The sequence below is a fragment of the Tupaia chinensis genome, unplaced genomic scaffold (assembly GCF_000334495.1).
Source record: "Tupaia chinensis unplaced genomic scaffold, TupChi_1.0 Scaffold000274_1, whole genome shotgun sequence".
Taxonomy (NCBI): domain Eukaryota; kingdom Metazoa; phylum Chordata; class Mammalia; order Scandentia; family Tupaiidae; genus Tupaia; species Tupaia belangeri.
Window position 1 is genome coordinate 2,221,125 of NW_006159756.1, and position 9,688 is coordinate 2,230,812.

Here is a 9,688-nt window from a genome sequence, read left to right on the forward strand (position 1 = left end):
CCGGGGCGCGGGTCCGGTCCAGCCGGCACTCCGGTGCCCGCGCGGTGCCCTACATCCCAGGAGTCCGGCTCGGCCGGCGGGGCGCTGCAGGTAGGAGGCGCGGCGCCGAGGGAGGCGTGGGCGAGCAGGCGTGTGCGAGCAGGCGTGTGCGAGCGCGCGTGTGCTCGTGCGTGCGTGTTTCGGAGGTGTGTGTGTGGATGCAGCCGGCCGGTGCGATCCCCGAGAGCACGGATCGGTGCCGCGGGCCCAGGGCAAGGGATATGAGTGCTGGCTTGGAGGGTGGAGGCCTCGAGAATCCGTCCCGGGCCGGGGTCTCTTCCCCTACCCCACCCCGCGGGGAGGGGTCCTGTTCCACCCCCACCCCCAGGTGTTCCGGTGGCATTTTCCTAGTGCTGACGCCGCGCACGCCTCACACAGGGCGCTTCCAGTCTCCAACCCTCTTCCTCACTGTTCCTTTCCTGTTTGCCCCACAGCCTCCTCCACCCAGTCAATCCCCCAGCCTCCTCTGCCCCCAGCCCCACCCCTGAGGCTTGAGCAAGGGGCAAAGCCCAGGCCAGCTGTCAGCCTATCTCCTCTCTGGCCTCCTCCCCAGGTTGAATAGGGGCCCTTCTTGGCTGCAGGGCTTGGGTGGGTGGGGATCTGGGAGAGAAAGATCTTTGGCTTTGATCCTTCACCCCTCAGAGCCAAGTCGGAGGATCCTAGACAGGTGCCAAGTTCCTCCTGCCTTCTCACCACGTGGGATTGGCCCTGGGATCCCCAGAAACCCAGAGCTGAGCAGGGGCTCAGAGTGAAGTCAGCTCCTCTCTCAGGGCTGCTCAGTCAGCCAGAGGTGGTACCTGTCCTCCAGGCTCTCATGCCAGATCCCCTCTCTGCACCCCTGCCCATGGGACTGTCCACAGCCAGAATCCCCTCCCTGCATCAGCGTTGGTGACAGCCGTGCTGAGGGAAACTACCCCAGAAATCTTAGGCCGGGAGAGGTCTGGGTAGACTTCTTGGAAGAAGGGATTTTCAGGGTGAGGCTCCGTCTCCTGGGAGAGCCACTGTAAGGACTGAACCTCCCAGGGTCCTTGGACTGGTCCTTGCTCCTGTCCCCAGTCTTGGGGTGGGGGTGGGGAGGCCTGGCCACCTCCTCTGCTGAGGGTGGTCAGGGTAGGGTGGGCCCAGCCCCAACTGCTCCGGGCCAGGCCAGAGCTGGGGGCAGCACCAAGAGGGGCTCTCTTCGGGCCCGAGGGGCAGATGGGCCAGCAGACGAGGCCTGCCCAGGTCGGGCCCGTGCCGGGAGCACAGCAGAGGCCCATCTTTGCCTGGGAGCTGGGCCACCTGCAGGTTCCTGGAGCTGGGTCTGTGAGGAGTTCACCAGGCAGAGAAGAGGCAGGCTGGGAAGTGGCCCGGTGAGGCGTTGGAAGTGTGAAGTCAGTGCCAATCTGGGGTCAGGGACAAAATGGGCCCACATGTCTACGCAGTCGTCTTTGGCTGCTGTGGGGTGAGCGCTGTCCATGAGGCAGAGGCTCCATGGGAGAGGCCACGCCCTTCACCCCCCCACCTCCCCACCCCCACTGTTCTCTCCCTAGCTCTCCACCCAGGGCTAGGCTTGGCAGGGGTTAGGGGGGCCTGATAGGGGTTTCCAGAGCAGGGGTGGGATGGGTAGGGGTGCTTCTGAGATGGGGACCACCACTGGGGGTAAAGTAGGCCGGAGGAGTTGCCACGGGGTGGGATGCAGTGGTTGTGAGGCCCACGGGGCTGTTGGGGGGAGGGGCAACATCTGAGTGCTGCTCCCAGGCCAGGGCTCTACCCTTGCAGGCTGCAGCACGGTCCTGAAGCCCCAGTCCCCAGACAGGAGGCTCCCCGGGCCCCTAGCAGGCATGGGAGACATCAGTCCCCCGTCCCTCCTACCTGCAGGGCCACAGCATCCTTCCTCTGTCCCTCCTCCCTGCCTGCGACCCAGAGGCAGGACCCTCCCCTGCCTGGTCAGTTCTTCATGTTGGGATGGGGACAAGTCACAGGGGTTGGGGATGACCATGGTGCAGTTACAGTATGCCGCTGAAAGCACTTGACCAAGCACATGGTGTTTGGTAGTGTTATTTTTTCCTTTTAGTGAGGAGGGCAGAAGGAAAGGGGGTATTTTTGACAGGGGTGTCCCATTGTGGCCTTCAGCTGGCCTCCAGTTACCCAGGACCACAGGTGTGCACTGCCGGGCCTGCCACCGCCTCCCACATTCCCTGTGCCTCCAGGGCCCACAGAGTTATTCACAGTAATTAACCACTGGTGTCACTTAGTCCCTCCCTGGGGAGAGAGGCCAGGATGGAGGACTGAGCTGTGGAAGGGTAGGAAGCCTGTCTCCCTCTGAAGTGGAAGTCCCTCTAGGCTTCAGCAGGTGACGGGACCTGCGAGTCCTTGGTCCCCTTGCATGGTGGCCTCTCTCTCTCTGCTTGACCAAGTGCCCTGGCCTCCCCCAAGGCTCCAGTCCCCTGGAGAGGCAGGGGCTGGGCAGCCCAGAGCTCCCCGGAGGACGCCGTGATGGTCTCCGGAGAAGCTGGCAGCGGCCTGGGCTCCCGACAGCAGGGCGGGGTCTACAAGGCCCTCCCCAGCCCCGGCTGCTGGCCAGCCATCAGCAGCGGGGCTTCACGGCCGCTGCCTTGACTCTGCCACCATCTACTCCAGGGTCTTGCCTGCCTTCGGAGCCCTCCCCCCCACCTCTCAGCTCCCTGGAGGCCACTTCTGCCCCCTCATCCCTCGCGCCTCCTGGCCAGCTCTGGTCCCTGGCATGGCCTTCCAGGGCCCTGGGCAGCCCCCTCTCTGGGCTGGGGTGATTCCCTGGGGCTGCCTCAGGTCAGCGCAGGCCGGGCCAGGCCTTCCTTGGCCTCTGGCCTTGCCTCCCCTGCCAGGTAAAGACAGTGTGGCCCCAGTCCCTTCTCTAATCTGGTGTCTTAGGGAGGCAGCCTTCAAGCTGGACACAGGAGTGCAAGGTGTGCACACTTGCTTTGGGCGTGTGGGACAAGTGGGAACGCGGGAAGTGTAAGGACGCAGAGTGTGCGTTTGCTTGCAGGACCGTGGGGGGTGTGCGTCGCTTGCTCACAGTGGCCTGGGCTACCACCCCCCACCCCTCCCCGTTCTCATTGTCGAGTGTCGTGTTTCGAGTGGCCCTGGCTTTTCCAGGGCAAGGGGTATGGGGTGCCGTGGCCCTAGCAGAGCAAAGCCTTCCTTCCAGGGTGCTCAGCTCACCTCCTGTAGGCCACGGGAGACAGACCCCTGCCCTGCCACCCCCGCCAGTGCCCCTCCCAGGGCCCTTCCCCGTGCCCCCACTGCTCTGTAACTGCAGTTGGGGCGAGGTGGGACCCAGGTCTCTCGTGACCACAGCAGTAATTGAGACACAGAAGCGAGGAGAGACTTGGTTTTAATCGGAGCAGTGAAAAGTGTGAGGACTTCATCTCCCTTCAGACCCAGGACTTCCTCCGTGGGCCCCGGGGAGAGCCTGTCCTCACTCTCCTGGCTTCCCAGCTGCTGGCGTTCTGTGCCCTCCGTGCTCAGACTGCCCTGTTCTTCCCTCTTGTGCGGACGCTGCTGTTGCAGTGTGGCCCACCTGGGTAATCCGGGATAATCTCCCCATCTCGAGATCCTTAATCTTGTCAGCAGAGTCCCCTGTGCCATCCAGAGGAACGTTCATGGCTTCGGGCCTCGGTATCCTTGGGGGTCGTCATTCAGCCCCCCGTCACTGCAGGCACCTCCCAGTGCCCCTGCCCAGGCACCACAGCCCTAGGCACCCTGAGGTTGCCCTGTGTCCGTCTCTCAGTTCCCTGGGAGCCTGGCCAGCAGGACCTGGGACTGTGCACCTCTGGCCCTGGTGCCAACTCAGCCTGGGGTTGGGGGCAGAGCTAGGCGCATGTGGCAGAGAGGACCATGCTGGCATGTCCCCGTGGGTACCCAGGACTGGGCCCGTCCCTGTCGACAGCACTGGCCTCGCAGGGCGGACCGCAGCAGCTCACAGCAGACATCCGCTCAGCACACCCTGCGCAGGGGCCCTTTGAGGCCCACTGAGGCCGACACCTGCCTGGAGCAGGGGCGAGCTGGTGAGGGGGGTAGGAGGGCGGAAAGACCCTCACTTTACAGATGAGCAATCTGAGGAGAGGAGCTGCCCTGCCCTGCCTGGGCCTTGGCCTCCCCACCTCGAAAGAGCAGTGGCGGGGACATCTCTGAGGCTTGGGATTCGCCCTCTGCCTGGGCGTGGGGGAGGTGTCGGCTCTCTAAGGCTGCCCTAGGCAGGAACAGGGTAGGCTCAGAGCACTGCCCAGGCCTGGAAGCACTGCCCCACGAAGGTGGCTCCCTGCCCCACGTGGGTGCTGTTTCTTCCTGCAGCCAAGGCCAGGCCTCACCTCTGCTTCTCTCTTGGGGCATTTCTGCAGCCTCGCCCTGCCACCTGCGTCCTGCCTGCGTGCCGCCTGTGTCCTGCCTGCGTCCCGCCTGCGTCCCGCCTGCGTCCTGCCTGCGTCCTGCTTCCTGTGTCTTCGACCCAGTGAATCAGTACCCCCTGTTACACTCCAAATCCTGGGCCTGGCTTCCAGGCCCCGCCACCCCAGCTGTGGCAGTATTTTCTGCTTCCTTCTTCCCTCCCCCACCCCCACCCCCTGTCCTCTGGCCTTGCTCAAATGGTTTCTTCTACCCAGAATGTTCTTTCCTCCCCAAACCTTTCACCCCCTCCAAAATTGCAGTCTTCCTTTCAAGACCCTGCTTACATGCCATCTCCTCCGTGTCGCCCACCCTGCCCCATCTGAATGATCCCTTTTAGAGCACATCTCTCTGCCCTGTGGGAGTCTGTCTCCTCCGCCAGGCTGACCTCAAGGGCAGACCTTGGCCGGGCCCAGCACAGTGTGGTGGCAGGCCAGAGAGGGCAGGGGCTTGTCTGGGGTCACACAGCACAGTGGGCCAGGCCTTACTTCGGCAGGTCATCTTGCCAGTGGGGGTCAGTGAGCACCTGTGCCCCAATGCTCCAAGCATCATCCTGGGTAGGAGTGAGAGGGTCCTGCTGGAGGTCTGGTCTGCCTGCGTTCCCAGCACCGTCTGCTGACGTGGTACTGGGTGGGAACCTGAGGCAGGATGCCCCGCCGCCCTGGGCTGCCCTGAGAATTCCCGGGCTTCAGGTCTTCCGGTGTCCAGGCCATGCCCAGCCGATCCCCTGAGGCTGGTCTTGGGCCTGCCCCCTGCCCTAGGAGCCTGCCACCCCCAGGAGCATGACCAGTTCCCAGCTTCTTCCTGTTCTGCCAGAGCTAGAGGACTCAGGATCTGCATCCGCCCTGTGGAGGCCCCCCTGCCATGAAGCCCACCTGACTGCCTCCTCCATGGTGCCTGGGCAGGACCAGTGCCCAGGGGACGAGCAGCTGTAACTCCAGCACAGTCAGGGCCACCCAGAGCTGGGCCTGGGGCCGAATGTCCCCTCACGTTCCTGGGGGACACCAGACTTCTGGGTAGGAGAGAGAAGGGACCTCTGGGACCCCTGTCCCCAAGCCAGCTGGAAACCTGCCCCAGCTGCCCCCCAGGCCCTCCTCGCAGGGCCTGCCTGTTCAGGCTGATGTGGGAGGAGGGTCCCTGGGCGTCTGGGTGGAGAGCTGGACCCGGCTGAACGATAAGGGAGGTGGGAGGGGAAAGACAGGATTTCCCAGCCCTGGTGCCAGCCTGCCTGGCGGTGGCTGCAGTGACTCACTGGGCCAAGCCGCCTCAGCTCTGGTGCCAGAACCCAGGAGCTCTGAGCCGCGGGTGGCCCACACCCAGCTGTCCCTCACATGTCCTGCTTCCCAGTCCTCAATACAGGGCAGGGGTAGACAGGGTCGGGGGGAGGGCAGGTACTCTCACAGGGGGACAGAGGGGTACATGAGACGCATGCTGAAACGGGGGCTCATGGAGCAGAAGAGGATGGAGAAAGGGAAAATGAAACAGAAAGGAAACACACGTAACCGCAGTCCCCAGGCTCGGCCCTGCCCTCTCCGGACCCCCTCTCCAGCATCTGGCCTCCTGGGGGCTTGCCTCCCCTCCTTCCTGGCCTTCTGGCTGGGGCCCAGCACCTGGCTCCCAGACCTCAGGCTGAGCCAATGCCCGTTAGCCTGGCATCTCCCGCCCACAGAGCTGGTCCTTCCAGCTCCCCCAGGTTTCCTGGGCCCCCCCATCACCTCCCTCCTGCCCTGCTCTCCCCTCAGTGGTTCCAGCTAAAGAGCCCCGTGTACCCCTAACCCTGCCCACAGCCCACCCACCCCTGGGCACCCTGAACGCAGCATCTGCTCAGGCCCCGCCCGAGGTGTAGGGGAACACGTGGGAACAGGTGAGTGGAACGACATCCCCTGAGTGAGGACGGCCAGCTGCGCAGCTCTGCCCTGTCACCTCCAGGTGCCTGGAGTGGGGACAGAGGAAAGGAGGTGGGAGGGACAGGGCTTTGATTGCCATGTCTGGGCTTCAGCTGGCATGCAGCGATGCCCGCCGGCAGGCTGTACATTGTGTGGGGCACCACACGGGGCGTGGGGAAACGGGGCACAGGAGGCGCCTTCCCTGCCACCAGCACCTGCTGGCCACCAGGTTGCCCACCACCCCGCCTCCAGGCCTAGGAGCCTGCTCCGTCCACACGTGGGCTTGAGGCTCAACACCTATGTCTTCCTCCTGGCATTCAGCGTGGTCCTTCTTCCTGAGACGCCGGTGACCGAGCCCCTCCCTGCTCAGCACCCGCCGCCATCTCCTTCACCTCGGGTGAAGTCTGACCCCTGCCCCGCATCCCAGAACCTGCCTGTGGTGGTGGGGGTTCTCTGCAGCCTCCTGTCCCGTGTTCCTCTGCCCTCTCCTGGCCGTGCCGGCTCAGCTCCCTCCCTGAGCACTGCTCTCCTCGGGGCTCAGGACGTGTCCTGGGGATGGTCTCTGACTGGCACCCACTTCTCAGAAGCAGTGGGAACCTTGGCGGTGTGTGCTCTGATGGGGCGTGGGCACTGCAGCCTCAGTGTCCTGAGAGATAGGGACAGGCTGAGGGTCAGAGAGGACAGACGGAGAGGCCACGCGCCCGGGCAGGACGAAGTCAGGCTGGTACAAGGACCCCGAGCAGCCTGGGGCTCCCCTGCTCTGCCTCCCCGACCCGGGGCCTCCCTGCACTCCAGGTCATCCCACCTAGGTGTCGAGTGTGCAGCCTGACGGGGCTTGAGCTGTGGAGGGCCCGGGTCTAGAGCGGGGGCCCAGCCTAGGCCAGGCCTTCTTCCTAGGGCCACTGTGCTGGCTCTTGTTGAACTCTCACTGCAGCTTAACTGACCTACAGGAAGGCAGGCAAGTCAGGACCAGGCGACCACGCCACATAGCCACACCCAGATCGAGAAATGGGTTTGTTGTTGTTTAGTGCAAGGCTCCGGCTAGGGTTAGGGTAGGGTTAGGGGTTAGGATTAGAGGGTTAGGGTTAACAGGCTGGGGTTTTAGGATTAGGGCTAGGATTCAAGAACTGGTTTTTGTTTGTTTGTTTTTAAGAGAGATTTTTGCTGTCGGGCGTGTGCACTGACTGGAGAGACAGAGAGACACAGAGAGACAGAAAGCAAGAAATCACCCCCCTGGAGGGGTGACCATTCTACAACGCCTTCTCCTCCGTTCTCCTCTCGAGATTTTGGGCATGCAGGCACATGCGCCCAATGTGAGCTTTAAGCCTCCGGATCTGGACCTTGAACCAGTCACCCACAGGGGAGACCATACACCATCTGCTGGTCCCTGATTTGGTAAATGTTTTTACCAGAACCCCAGAAACCTCCTCGTGCTTCTCAGCTATCTCACCTTCTGTTCACCATAGGTGGGCTATGCCTGCTTTTTTTATTTCATTGTTGACAAATAAAAGTAGTATCTTTTTATTGTGTACAATCTGATGTTTTGAAATATGTATATCTTGTGGAATTGCTAGATCAATCTAATTATAATATTTATATTACCTTACTTACTTAGCAAATGTGTGGTTAGAACACTCAAGAGGCCCTCTTGGCCCATCTTCAGGAGAATACATTGCTATTATCCACAGTCAGTGCAGTCAGTGTGTGTGTATAATCCATCTCTTCATTGTAGTCTTCCTGCCTAATTGATACTTTGTATCCTTTCACCAACATCTCTGTGCTTCACTCTAGGCTTCTCTGAGTTCAAGTGTTTGAGTCTACATACAAGATTTTGCAGTAGTTTGCTTCCTGGGCCTGGCTTATTTCAGCTAACATTTTTTTTTTTTTTTTGAGAGGTTTCTGCTATAGGGCGTGTGTGCTTGCCAGAAAGACAGAGAGAGAGATAGAGAAACAGAAAGCGAGAAATCGTCCCCCAGGGGATGGCCACACCGCAATCCCTTCTCCATTCTCCTCTCGATATCTTGGGCTCGCATGCACACATGCCTGGTGTGAATTTAATCCACCAAGTCCAGGACTCAAACCACAGTCAACTACATGGGAGTCCAGCGGCGTAGCCATTACACCATCTGCTATTTCCTCAGCTAACACATGTTATCCTCCAGGTTCATCCATGTTGTTGCATATGGCAGGATTCCCTTCTTCTTAAAGGCTGAGTGGTATTCCATTACGTATATAGACCACATTTCCTTTATCCATTCATCCATTGGTGACCACTGAGTTTGTTTCTATATGTATTCGTTTGTCTTAGTTAGCTATAGGGTGTGTGTGCTCACAGGAGAGAGAGAGAGCAGGAAAGTGAGAAATCACCCCTGAGGGTTTGGCCATGCCGCAACCCTTCATTCTCTCAGGGTTTGGGGCACGCACACACATGCATCTGGCATGATTTTCAAGCAACTGAGTGCTGGCTCAGTTTCCATATTTTGAGTACTGAAATGAGCATGGTGTGTGGCTATCTCTTTCATACTGATTCGTTTTCATCTTATATGTATTTCATATAGAGAGAGACTATGTATCCAATAATGGGATTGCTGGATCATATGGCAGTTCCGGTTTTCATTTTGTGAGTGACCGTAATGTCTGTACTAATTTACAATCCCAGCAGCAGTGTTCAGCAGTGTTTCCCCCATCCCTCCAACCAACACTTACTTTCATCTCTTTGATACTTGCTGTTCTAATAGGCATATGGTAATATGTCATTATGGTGTTAATTTGCATTTCCCTGATGACTAGTGTTTTAAAATATAATCATTGGCTATGTGTATGTCTTCTTTTGAGAAATGTCTGTTCAGGTCATTTGGCCATTTTTTTTAAATTGAGTTATTTGTTGCTATTGAGTTGAGCTCATTATATATTTTTGCATAGGAACTCCCTATCAGATGTATGGTTTTCAAATACTGTGTCCAACTATGTAGGTTGTCTCTTCTCCCTGTTGATGGTTGCTTTTGCCATGCAGAAGCTTTTTAGTTCGATGTTTAATATAATTTGTGTATTTTCATGTTTGTTACTTTTACTGGAGTCATATACAAAAACATCATTGCCTAGACCAGTGTCATGAGTTTTCCCCCCATGTTTTCTTCTAGTAGTTTTAAAGTTACAGGTCTTCCATTTAAGTCTTGCATTGTTTTAAGTAGTTTTTTGTATACAGTGTGAGATGAAGGTCTAATTCCATTCTGTGGACATCCAGTTTTCCCAGTACCCTTCATTAAAGAGATTGTCCTTTTCCCCATATGTGTTGGAAACTGTCAAAAATCAATTGACTGTTAAGGTGGGAATTTCTTTCTGAGCTCTCTTTTCTCTTT

General features: G+C 58.8%; 1 protein-coding gene across 1 annotated transcript in view; it reads left to right on the forward strand.

The window, feature by feature from the left end:
- Nucleotides 1-6: 6 nt before the first annotated feature.
- CAPN5 (calpain 5) overlaps nt 7-9,688 on the forward strand; it is a 51,836-nt gene continuing 42,154 nt past the window's right edge. Inside the window, exon 1 of the mRNA XM_006149969.3 lies at nt 7-90. The gene's annotated coding sequence lies outside the window, so the exon portion shown is untranslated. The remainder of the gene's footprint in view (nt 91-9,688) is intronic.